This window comes from Nerophis ophidion, linkage group LG24 (genome assembly GCF_033978795.1).
Source record: "Nerophis ophidion isolate RoL-2023_Sa linkage group LG24, RoL_Noph_v1.0, whole genome shotgun sequence".
Lineage (NCBI taxonomy): Eukaryota > Metazoa > Chordata > Actinopteri > Syngnathiformes > Syngnathidae > Nerophis > Nerophis ophidion.
Genome location: NC_084634.1, coordinates 35904134 through 35917628, shown reverse-complemented (window position 1 = coordinate 35917628; position 13495 = coordinate 35904134). Strand labels below are relative to the sequence as shown.

The 13495-nt window shown below is 40.9% G+C and overlaps 1 protein-coding gene across 2 annotated transcripts in view; it reads right to left on the bottom strand.

Moving 5' to 3' along the window:
• apobb.1 (apolipoprotein Bb, tandem duplicate 1) overlaps positions 1-13495 on the bottom strand; it is a 96094-nt gene that overhangs the window by 29884 nt on the left and 52715 nt on the right. The window contains exon 1 of one of the 2 annotated variants that reach the window (XM_061886394.1): positions 2430-2482. The exons of the other annotated variant lie outside the window; for it this stretch is intronic. The gene's annotated coding sequence lies outside the window, so the exon portion shown is untranslated. Of the gene's footprint in view, positions 1-2429; positions 2483-13495 lie in introns of those variants that run through there. 2 annotated transcript variants of the gene reach the window in all.

The window sequence follows — 13495 nt, the reverse complement described above, 5'->3', positions numbered from 1 at the left end:
CAAAAAACAAAATTAGGGCCGTTTTTCGATTTTCATTATATATGGCAGATTTTAAAATAAACGAAAAAAGGGTTGATTTTCATTAAAATATTTTCCTAAAATTAAAATTTTGTGCCGTTTTCCGGTTTGTGTACCTTCCGTTCATTCTGTTCTTAAACGCAAGTCAAAAAAACAAAATTAGGGCCGTTTTTTGATTTTTATTATATATGGCAGATTTTAAAACAAACAAAAAAAGGGTTGATTTTCATTAAAATATTGCCATAAAATGGAATTTTGTGCCGTTTTCCGGTTTGTGTACCTTCCGTTCATTCTGTTCTTAAACGCAAATCAAAAACAAAATTTTGGCCGTTTTTCCATTTTTATTATATATGGCAGATTTTAAAACAAACAAAAAAAGGGGTTGATTTTCATTAAAATATTGCCATAAAATTAAAATTATGTGCCGTTTTCCGGTTTGTGTACCTTCCGTTCATTCTGTTCTTAAACGCAAGTCAAAAAACAAAATTAGGCCTGTTTTTCGATTTTTTTAAAATACGGCAGATTTTACAAGAAACAAAAAATGGGTTGAATTTCGTTAAAATATTGCCATAAAATTTAATTTTGTGCCGTTTTCCGGTTTGTGTACTGCAAAAACTGAAATCTAAGTACAAACGCCATTTCCATATGAGTTGGGAAATTGTGTTAGATGTAAATATAAACGGAATACAATGATTTGCAAATCATTCTCAACCCATATTCAGTTGAATATGCTACAAAGACAACATATTTGATGTTCAAACTGATAAACTTTTTTTTTTTTTTGTCGCAAATAATAATTAACTTAGAATTTCATGGCTGCAACACGTGCCAAAGTAGTTGGGAAAGGGCATGTTCACCACTGTGTTACATCACCTTTTATTTTAACAACACTCAAACGTTTGGGAACTGAGGAAACTAATTGTTGAAGCTTTGAAAGTGGAATTCTTTCCCATTCTTGTTTTATGTAGAGCTTCAGTCGTTCAACAGTCCGGGGTCTCCGCTGTCGTATTTTACGCCTCATAATGCGCCACACATTTTCGATGGAAGACAGGTCTGGACTGCAGGCGGGCCAGGAAAGTACCCACACTCTTTTTTTTCACGAAGCCACGCTGTTGTAACATGTGCCGAATGTGGCTTGGCATTGTCTGGCTGAAATAAGCAGGGGCGTCCATGAAAAAGACGGCGCTTAGATGGCAGCATATGTTGTTCCAAAACCTGTATGTACATTTCAGCATCAATGGTGCCTTCACAGATGTGTAAGTTACCCATGCCTTGGGCACTAATGCACCCCTATACCATCACAGATGCTGGCTTTTCAACTTTAGGTCGATAACAGTCTGGATGATTCGCTTCCCCTTGGGTCCGGATGACACCATGTCGAATATTTCCAAAAACAATTTGAAATGTGGAGTCGTCAGACCACCGAACACTTTTCCACTTTGCATCAGTCCATCTTAGATGATCTCAGGCCCAGAGAAGCCAGCGGCGTTTCTGGATGTTGTTGATAAATGGCTTTGGCTTTGCATAGTAGAGCTTTAACTTGCACTTACAGATGTAGCGACAAACTGTATTTAGTGACAGTGGTTTTCTGAAGTGTTCCTGAGCCCATGTGGTGATATCCTTTAGAGATTGATGTCGGTTTTTATACAGTGCCGTCTGAGGGATCGAAGGTCAGGGTCAATCAATGTTGGTTTCCGGCCATGCTGCTTACTTGGAGTGATTTTTCCAGATTCTCTGAACCTTTTGATGATATTATGGACCGTAGATGTTGAAATCCCTTAATTTCTCGCAATTGCATTTTGAGAAACGTTGTTCTTAAACTGTTTGACTATTTGCTCACGCACTTGTGGACAAAGAGGTGTACCTCGCCCCGTCCTTTCTTGTGAAAGACTGAGCATTTTTTGGTGAAGCTGCTTTTATACCCAATCATGGCACCCACCTGTTCCCAATTAGCCTGCACACCTGTGGGATGTTCCAAATAAGTGTTTGATGAGCACTCCTCAACTTTATCAGTATTTATTGCCACCTTTCCCAACTTCTTTGTCACGTGTTGCTGGCATCAAATTCTAAAGTAAATGATCAGTTTGAACATCAAATATGTTGTCTTTGTAGCATATTCAACTGAATATGGGTTGAAAAGGATTTGCAAATCATTGTATTCTGTTTATATTTACATCTAACACAATTTCCCAACTCATATTAAAACGGGGTTTGTATTTCTTTATCTTTTGATGATGCTGATTTTGATTGAAACTTTGATTAGTAGATTGCACAGTTCAGTACATATTCCGTACAATTGACCACTAAACGGTAACACCACAACAAATCAGTTTATATTTGAGGTTGTCTATCAAACATACGCCTCCATAATCAACGTATTCACAAAGGTAATATAAAAGACGGATCTTTACCTTGTTGTTTGTAGATTGTCCTGCGTAAAACTAACAGAACAAAAACAAGTCTCCAGACCTCAACACTGGCTGCGCGATGAACTTTGATCTACAAATAATCAAAGGTCCGTATTTGTTGACTAACCTTTTTAGCTCAGGGCTGAATAATTTTTTTTTTAATATGTGCTTAGTTGCATTTTTCACTAATCTTGTGCAACTTGGTTCGGATAAGGCAGGCCTGGGCAAGTATTTTACTTGGAGGGTCCGGACTTAGATAAAAAAAAAGTGTGTCTACTTTTAGGAACACTAATACAATAATGTCTGATTAAATGCTAAAAACGTGATGACAGACCGCCTTAAAAAAAAGGAGAGGAATTTGAATTTTTTTTTTTTTTTTTTACTGAATGAGACACAGAGGGACTGGTGCACATTGTTCCAGAGTCTGGGACCTATAGCCTGGAAAGCCAGATCTACACGGGTTTTTAAAAGATTTTTTGGGATCTTTCGAAGACCCTATGTTGTCAATATTCAGTGTTTTATCGTTCGTAGATAAAATTTCATTCCGTTTTTTTAAGACATTTTTAGCATTCAATCAGACATTATTGTGAGGTTTTATATTAGTGTTCCTAAAAATCAGATGTATCAGCCCGCCAGACTGATTATTTTCTCAAATTTTGGCCCCCCGAGTCAAAATAATTGACTCGGCTGCCACATTACATTTAGGGGAAACACACTATATATTTTTAGGGAAATGAATACAAAACCTCACAGTAATGTCTGATTGAATGCTAAAAACGTTATGACAGACCGCCTTAAAAAAACAGAATTTTACCATTATTTTTTTACTGAATGAGACACAGAGGGACTGGTGCAAATTGTCCAGAGTCTGGGACCTATAGGCTGGAAAGCCAGATCTACACAGGTTTTAAAAAGATTTTTAGGGATCTTTCCAAGACCCTACGTTGTCAATATTCAGTGTTTTATCGTTCATAGATAAAATTTCATTCCGTTTTTTTGAGACATTTTTAGCATTCAATCAGACATTATTGTGAGGTTTTATATTAGTGTTCCTAAAAATCAGATATACCAGCCCGCCAGACTGATTTTTTTCTCAAATTTTGGCCCCCCGAGTCAAAATAATTGACTCGGCCGCCACATTACATTTAGGGGAAACAGACTATATATTTTTAGGGAAATGAATACAAAACCTCACAGTAATGTCTGATTGAATCCTAAAAACGTTATGACAGACCGCCTTAAAAAAACAGAATTTTACCATTATTTTTTTACTGAATGAGACACAGAGGGACTGGTGCAAATTGTCCAGAGTCTGGGACCTATAGCCTGGAAAGCCAGATCTACACAGGTTTTAAAAAGATTTTTAGGGATCTTTCCAAGACCCTACGTTGTCAATATTCAGTGTTTTATCGTTCATAGATAAAATTTCATTCCGTTTTTGAAGACATTTTTAGCATTCAATCAGACATTATTGTGAGGTTTTATATCAATGTTCCTAAAAATCAGATTTACCAGCCGCCCAGACTGATTCTTTTCTCAAATTTTGGCCCCCCGAGTCAAAATAATTGACTCGGCTGCCACATTACATTTAGGGGAAACACACTATATATTTTTAGGGAAATGAATACAAAACCTCACAGTAATGTCTGATTGAATCCTAAAAACGTTATGACAGACCGCCTTAAAAAAACTGAATTTTATTATTATTTTTTTACTGAATGAGACACAGAAGGACTGGTGCAAATTGTCCAGAGTCTGGGACCTATAGCCTGGAAAGCCAGATCTACACAGGTCTTAAAAAGATTTTTAGGGATCTTTCCAATACCCTATGTTGTCAATATTCAGTGTTTTATCGTTCATAGATAACATTTCATTCCGTTTTTTAAGACATTTTTAGCAGTCAATCAGACATTATTGTGAGGTTTTATATTAATGTTCCTAAAAATCAGATATACCAGCCGCCCAGACTGATTCTTTTCTCAAATTTTGGCCCCCCGAGTCAAAATAATTGACTCGGCTGCCACATTACATTTAGGGGAAACACACTATATATTTTTAGGGAAATGAATACAAAAACTAACAGTAATGTCTGATTGAATTCTAAAAACGTTATGACAGACCGCCTTAAAAAAACAGAATTTTTTATTTATTTTTTTTGTACTGAATGAGACACAGAAGGACTGGTGCAAATTGTCTAGAGTCTGGGACCTATAGCCTGGAAAGACAGATCTACACAGGTTTTAAAAAGATTTTTAGGGATCTTTCCAAGACCCTATGTTGTCAATATTCAGTGTTTTATCGTTCGTAGATAAAATTTCATTTTTTTAAGATGGTCCGTCACAACATTTTTAGCATTCAATCAGACATTATTGTGAGGTTTTATATTAGTGTTCCTAAAAATCCTGAAAACGAAACCTCACAGTAATGTCTGATTGAATGCTAAAAACGTTATGACAGACCGCCTTAAAAAAACAGAATTTTATTATAATTTTTTTACTGAATGAGGCACAGAAGGACTGGTGCAAATTGTCCAGAGTCTGGGACCTATAGCCTGGGAAGCCAGATCTACACAGGTTTTAAAAAGATTTTTAGGGATCTTTCCAAGACCCTATGTTGTCAATGTTCAGTGTTTTATCGTTCATAGATAAAATTTCATTCCGTTTTTTTAAGACATTTTTAGCATTCAATCAGACATTATTGTGAGGTTTTACACTAATGTTCCTAAAAATCAGATATACCAGCCCGCCAGGCTGATTTTTTTCTCAAATTTTGGCCCCCGAGTCAAAATAATTGACTCGGCTGCCACATTACATTTAGGGGAAACACACTATATATTTTTAGGGAAATGAATACAAAACCTCACAGTAATGTCTGATTGAATGCTAAAAACGTTATGACAGACCGCCTTAAAAAAACATTTTTTTTTTTTTTTTTACTGAATGAGACACAGAAGGACTGGTGCAAATTGTCCAGAGTCTGGGACCTATAGCCTGGAAAGCCAGATCCACGCAGGTTTTAAAAAGATTTTTAGGGATCTTTCGAAGACCCTATGTTGTCAATATTCAATGTTTTATCGTTCATAGATAAAATTTCATTTTTTTAAGATGGTCCGTCACAACATTTTTAGCATTCAATCAGACATTATTGTGAGGTTTTATATTAGTGTTCCTAAAAATCAGATATACCAGCCCGCCAGACTGATTCCTTTCTCAAATTTTGGCCCCCCGAGTCAAAATAATTGACTCGGCTGCCACATTACATTTAGGGGAAACAGACTATATATTTTTAGGGAAATTAATACAAAACCTCACAGTAATGTCTGATTGAATCCTAAAAACGTTATGACAGACCGCCTTAAAAAACGTAATGGATTTTTACATTTCTCTATGAAGGATAAAACACTGAATATTGACAACATATTTTAAAATCAACCGAAACGCAACCAAAATGCAACAAACAGTGAAAAAACCCCCACTTACAATCTGAGATATCTCATAGTGACCATAGTAACTAATTAGATGACCATAGTAACTAATTTGATGACCATAGTAACTAATTAGATGAGCATAGTAACTAATTAGATGACCATAGTAACTAATTAGATGACCATAGTAACTAATTAGATGACCATAGTAACTAATTTGATGACCATAGTAACTAATTTGATGACCATAGTAACTAATTAGATGACCATAGTAACTAATGTGATGACCATAGTAACTAATGTGATGACCATAGTAACTAATTAGATGACCATAGTAACTAATTAGATGACCATAGTAACTAATTAGATGACCATAGTAACTAATTTGATGACCATAGTAACTAATTAGATGACCATAGTAACTAATTAGATGACCATAGTAACTAATTTGATGACCATAGTAACTAATTTGATGACCATAGTAACTAAGTAGATGACCATAGTAACTAATTAGATGACCATAGTAACTAATTAGATGACCATAGTAACTAATTTGATGACCATAGTAACTAATTTGATGACCATAGTAACTAATTAGATGACCATAGTAAACTAATTAGATGACCATAGTAACTAATTAGATGACCATAGTAACTAATTAGATGACCATAGTAACTAATTTGATGACCATAGTAACTATTTAGATGACTACAGTAACTAGTATATCATGCAGATTCCAAGCATTGTTTTGACTTGGGGGGGGGGCGGGGGTATATCTATTTTTATGAACACTAATACAGGGGGACATACTATATATTTTCATGGAAACTAATACAAAACCTCACAATAATGTCTGATTGAATGCTAAAAACATTATGACAGACCGCCTTAAAAAACCATAATGGAATTAAATTTTTTTCTACGAAGGATAAAACACTGAATATTGACAAAATATAAACGTCACATTTTACAATCAAGTAAAACACAAATAAAATGCAACAAACAGTGAAACATGAACGCAAGGGATGCAAAATAAACCCATCCATCCATTCATCTATTTTATTTCGCTTATCCGAGGTGGGGTTGCGGGGGCGGCAGCCTAAGCAGAGAAGCCCAGACTTCCCTCTCCCCGGCCACTTGGTCCAGCTCCTCCCGCGGGATCCCGAGGCGTTCCAAGGCTAGCCGGGAGACATAGTCTTCCTAATGTGTCCCGGTCTTCCCCGTGGACTCCTGCCGGTTGAGGGAGGTATTCGGGTGGGAGTAACTAATTAGATTACCATCCATCCATTTTCTACCGCTTATTCCCTTTCGGGGTCGCGGGGGGCGCTGGCGCCTATCTCAGCTACAATCGGGCGGAAGGCGGGGTACACCCTGGACAAGTCCAGTAACTGGCATATCATGCAAAAGCGCAGATTCCAAGCACTGAAATACTTTGAATAGTTAAAGACTTACGGTCAATAGAAAACATCATAATGGCAGCTACACTTTCCATCTTAAAGATCTAAAAAAAAACATATTTGGGAATGTCCGGCGGGCCGGATTGAAAAGCTAAACGGGCCGCATGTGGCCCCCGGGCATTAATATTCCGAGGTCTGCTTTATGCGGCATGGCTGGAAACCAACATTGACTGACCGTGACCTTCGATCCCTCAGACAGCACTGTATCAAAAACCGACATCAATCTCTAAAGGATATCACCACATGGGCTCAGGAACACTTCAGAAAACCTCTGTCGCTAAATACAGTTCGTCGCTACATCTGTAAGTGCAAGTTAAAGCTCTACTATGCAAAGCCAAAGCCATTTATCAACAACATCCAGAAACGCCGCCGGCATCTCTGGGCCTGAGATCATCTAAGATGGACGGGTGCAAAGTGGAAAAGTGTTCTGTGGTCTGACGAGCCCACATTTCAAATTGTTTTTGGAAATATCGTGTCATCCGGACCAAAGGGAAAGCGAACCACCCAGACTGTTATCGACGCAAAGTTCAAAATCCAGGATCTGTGATGGTATGGGGGTGCATTAGTGCCCAAGGCATGGGTAACTTACACATCTGTGAAGGCACCATTAATGCTGAAAGGTACATACAGGTTTTGGAACAACATATGCTGCCATCTAAGCACCGTCTTTTTCATGGACGCCCCTGCTTATTTCAGCAAGACAACGCCAAGCCACATTCAGCACGTGTTACAACAGCGTGGCTTCGTAAAAAAAAAGAGTGTGGGTACTTTCCTGGCCCACCTGCAGTCCAGGCCTGTCTCCCATCAAAAATGTGTGGCGCATTATGAAGCGTAAAATACGACAGCGGACTGTTGAACGACTGAAGCTCTACAAAAGTGTCAAACTCAAATACAGAGTGGGCCAAAATTCTAAACTGAACAAAGCCGCGGGCCAAAGTTGAACAACTTAACCTTTTAATAGGGACCCAAACAAGTTTTGCATTGAATATTGAACAAGCAAAGCTTATGTAACTTTATAGTGACATGCAAAATCGAGTTTTGTTGGTATCAATCAATCAATCAATGTTTACTTATATAGCCCTAAATCACTAGTGTCTCAAAGGGCTGCACAAACCACTACGACATCCTCGGTAGGCCCACATAAGGGCAAGGAAAACTCACACCCAATGGGACGTCGGTGACAATGGTGACTATGAGAACCTTGGAGAGGAGGAAAGCAATGGATGTCGAGCGGGTCTAACATGATACTGTGAAAGTTCAATCCATAATGGATCCAACACAGTCGCGAGAGTCCAGTCCAAAGCGGATCCAACACAGCAGCGAGAGTCCCGTTCACAGCGGAGCCATCAGGAAACCATCCCAAGCGGAGGCGGATCAGCAGCGCAGAGATGTCCCCAGCCGATACACAGGCAAGCAGTACATGGCCACCGGATCGGACCGGACCCCCTCCACAAGGGAGAGTGGGACATAGAAGAAAAAGAAAAGAAACGGCAGATCAACTGGTCTAAAAAGGGAGTCTATTTAAAGGCTAGAGTATACAAATGAGTTTTAAGGTGAGACTTAAATGCTTCTAGCGGGGGTTTATATTGTAGCGTCCCGGAAGAGTAAGTGCTGCAAGGGGTTCTGGGTATTTGTTCTGTTGTGTTTAGGTGCGGATTTTCTCCCGAAATGTGTTTGTCATCCTTGTTTGGTGTGGGTTCACAGTGTGGTGTAACAGTGTTAAAGTTGTTTATACGGCCACCCTCAGTGTGACCTGTATGGCTGTTGACCAAGTATGCATTGCATTCACTGGTGTGTGTGTAGAAGCCACATATACTACGTGACTGGGCCGGCACGCTGTTTGGATGGAGGAAAAGCGGACTGGACGACAGGTTGTAGCGGATGCTAAAAGCAGTACCTTTAAAGCACGCCCCCGATATTGTTGTCCTGGTGGAAATTCGGGAGAATGTTTGCCCCGGGAGATTTTCGGGGGAGGCACTGAAATTCGGGATTCTCCTGGAAAAATCGGGAGGGTTGGCAAGTATGAGAATTAGCGTTGAATGCAGTGATACAGCGGCACCGCCATTGTATAATACTGGCGGGCCAGCTCTAATGGTAATTTATTATGGCCTCAAGGGCCAGAGTTTGACACCCATGCTCTACATAAAACAAGAATGGGAAAGAATTCCACTTTCAAAGCTTCAACAATTAGTTTCTTCAGTTCCCAAACGTTTATTGAGTGTTGTTAAAAGAAAAGGTGATGTAACACAGTGGTGAACATGCCCTTTCCCAACTACTTTGGCACGTGTTGCAGCCATGAAATTCTAAGTTAATTATTATTTGCAAAAAAAAAATTACGTTTACGAGTTTGAACATCTAACACAATTTCCCAACTCATACGGGGACGGGGTTTGTATAACGGTTTCTAATGAGCCAATAAACTTCAATACAGAACTAAAACCCGAATGAACAGAAAACACTTACTAAAATGACTGTTTACTACACTTTGAAATATGCAAACTGTAGCAATTGGCTGCCAGAGTGCAGACACAAACGAGGTTATCTCTGTGTCATAAATGGCCGTGCAACCCCCCTGGGGCGATACAGTACATGTCGTCTACTTTATCAGATACCGAGTGATAACACTTTCAAAAGCCAAAGACAACGCCGTTCTAAGTAGGCAGACCAAAGTTTATCCCATGTACATGTTCTGTACAAACCACATGTATGTGTTGCATGTACACGCATGTTTTTTTCATAGACATGTACGAAACCAGCAAAGTTGGCATGTTGTGTAGTTTGTGAATAAAAGCAAAAATACGACGATTTGCAAATCCTTTTCAACTTATATTCAATTGAATAGACTGCAAAGACAAGATATTCAACGTCGTAACTGAAAATAATCATTACCTTAGATTTTAATGGCAGCAAAAAAAGTATTTTTACCACCGTGTTACATGGCCTTTCCTTTTAACAACACTCAGTAAACGTTTGGGAACTGAGAAAACAACATTTTTGAAGCTTTTCCGGTGGAATTCTTTCCCATTCTTGCTTCTGTCATGGTCCACGTCTTGGTTCTGTTTTTGTTCTGTTGCCTTTTGATGGGCGAGTTGTCACCCCCGGATGCTACAGGACTTTGGAGCAGGCAGAACGGATTTTATTATAAAAATATAACAAAAGAACACTTGTACAAAAGGCAAAGAAACGTCGTGCCTTAGCACGGGAAGCTAAATGCTAACAGTTTAGCAAGAGTCCAGTTCAAAGTCCACAAAAGCGCGTGCCGGGCGCGTGGACGCTAAGACAGGACTTAGCAAGGTAAATACAAAAAGACAGGAATGCCAAACGCAACTGTTGCATAGAGCAAACAAAAGATCCGGAAAGTACTCAGGTAGCAGGCAGGCTTAAATATTAAAACAATAATCAAAGACAGGTGTGCGCCAGGTGCCAGTGCAGGTAAAACAAATGAAGTTGCCATGGTGATGAATACAAACTAGGAAGTGCTCAAAACAAAGGGATCGGCAGAGTCCAGGAATAATAACAAAATACACAAAAAGGACTCAAACAAAGACTAGAAATGTGATCCGGGAACCGGATCACAACAGATGTACAGTTTAAGTTGTTCAACAGTCTCCATTGTGGTATTTTAGGCACCACACATTTTCAATGGGAGACAGGTCTGGACTACAGGCAGGCCAGTCTAGTACCCGCACTCTTTTACTATTAAGCCACACTGTTGTAACACATGGCTTGGCGTTGTCTTGCTGAAATAAGCAGGGGCATCCATCATAACATTGGCAACATGTGTTGCTCCAAAACCTGTATATATCATTCATGTGATGATCATTCATAATTTGCATATTTGATTTAATTGCCGATAAGCTAATCTATTATTATTTAAAGTTCAATCAATCAATCAATGTTTATTTATATAGCCCCAAATCACAAATGTCTCAAAGGACTGCACAAATCATTACGACTACAACATCCTCGGAAGAACCCACAAAAGGGCAAGGAAAACTCACACCCAGTGGGCAGGGAGAATTCACATCCAGTGGGACGCCAGTGACAATGCTGACTATGAGAAACCTTGGAGAGGACCTCAGATGTGGGCAACCCCCCCGCCCCCTCTCTAGGGGACCGAAAGCAATGGATGTCGAGCGGGTCTAACATGATACTGTGAAACTTCAATCCATAGTGGCTCCAACACAGCCGCGAGAGTTCAGTTCAAGCGGATCCAAGACAGCAGCGAGAGTCCCGTCCACAGGAAACCATCTCAAGCGGATCAGCAGCGTAGAGATGTCCCCAACCGATACAGGCGAGCGGTCCATCCTGGGTCTCGACTCTGGACAGCCAGTACTTCATCCATGGTCATCGGACCGGACCCCCTCCACAATTGAGGGGGGGACATAGGAGAAAGAAAAGAAGCGGCAGATCAACTGGTCTAAAAAGGAGGTCTATTTAAAGGCTAAAGTATACAGATGAGTTTTAAGGTGAGACTTAAATGTTAAGTTAAAAAGAGTTAAAAGGGAATTGATTTGATTTACACATCTATTTGATATTGATTATTTGAGAAACACTGACACTTTTATAGCCTAACAAAGGGTTAACTAATATAGTGCATGTTCCACAATTCGGGGGCGGTACCTCTGGATTGGCAGACCGGGGTGGTGGTTCCTCTCTTTAGGAAGGGGGACCGGACGGTGTGTTCCAACTATCATGGGATCACACCCCTCAGCCTTCCCGGTAAGGTTTATTCAGGTGTACTGGAGAGGAGGCTACGCCGGATAGTCGAACCTCGGATTCAGGAGGAACAGTGTGGTTTTCGTCCTGGTCGTGGAACTGTGGACCAGCTCTATACGCTCGGCAGGGTTCTTGAGGGTGCATGGGGGTTTGCCCAACCAGTCTACATGTGCTTTGTGGACTTGGAGAAGGCATTCGACCGTGTCCCTCGGGAAGTCCTGTGGGGAGTGCTCAGAGAGTATGGGGTATCGGACTGTCTTATTGTGGCGGTCCATCCCTGTATGATCAGTGCCAGAGCTTGGTCCGCATTGCCGGCAGTAAGTCGAACACATTTCCAGTGAGGGTTGGACTCCGCCAAGGCTGTCCTTTGTCACCGATTCTGTTCATAACTTTTATGGACAGAATTTCTAGGCGCAGTCAAGGCGTTGAGGGGTTCCGGTTTGGTGACCGCGGGATTAGGTCTCTGCTTTTTGCAGATGATGTGGTCCTGATGGCTTCATCTGACCGGGATCTTCAGCTCTCACTGGATCGGTTTGCAGCCGAGTGTGAAGCGACCGGAATGAGAATCAGCACCTCCAAGTCCGAGTCTATGGTTCTCGCCCGGAAAAGGGTGGAATGCCATCTCCGGGTTGGGGAGGAGACCCTGCCCCAAGTGGAGGAGTTCAAGTACCTAGGAGTCTTGTTCACGAATGGGGGAAGAGTGGATCGTGAGATCGACAGGCGGATCGGTGCGGCGTCTTCAGTAATGCGGACGTTGTACCGATCCGTTGTGGTGAAGAAGGAGCTGAGCCGGAAGGCAAAGCTCTCAATTTACCGGTCGATCTACGTTCCCATCCTCACCTATGGTCATGAGCTTTCAATCAATCAATCAATGTTTATTTATATAGCCCCAAATCACAAATGTCTCAAAGGACTGCACAAATCATTACGACTACAACATCCTCGGAAGAACCCACAAAAGGGCAAGGAAAACTCACACCCAGTGGGCAGGGAGAATTCACATTCAGTGGGACGCCAGCGACAATGCTGACTATGAGAAACCTTGGAGAGGACCTCAGATGTGGGCAACCCCCCCCCTCTAGGGGACCGAAAGCAATGGATGTCGAGCGGGTCTAACATGATACTGTGAAAGTTCAATCCATAGTGGCTCCAAGACAGCAGTGAGAGTCCCGTCCACAGGAAACCATCTCAAGCGGATCAGCAGCGTAGAGATGTCCCCAACCGATACAGGCGAGCGGTCCATCCTGGGTCCCGACGAGCGGTCCATCCTGGGTCTCGACTCTGGACAGTCAGTACTTCATCCATGGTCATCGGACCGGACCCCCTCCACAAGGGAGGGGGGGACATAGGAGAAAGAAAAGAAGCGGCAGATCAACTGGTCTAAAAAGGAGGTCTATTTAAAGGCTAGAGTATACAGATGAGTTTTAAGATGAGACTTAAATGCTTCTACTGAGGTAGCATCTCGAACT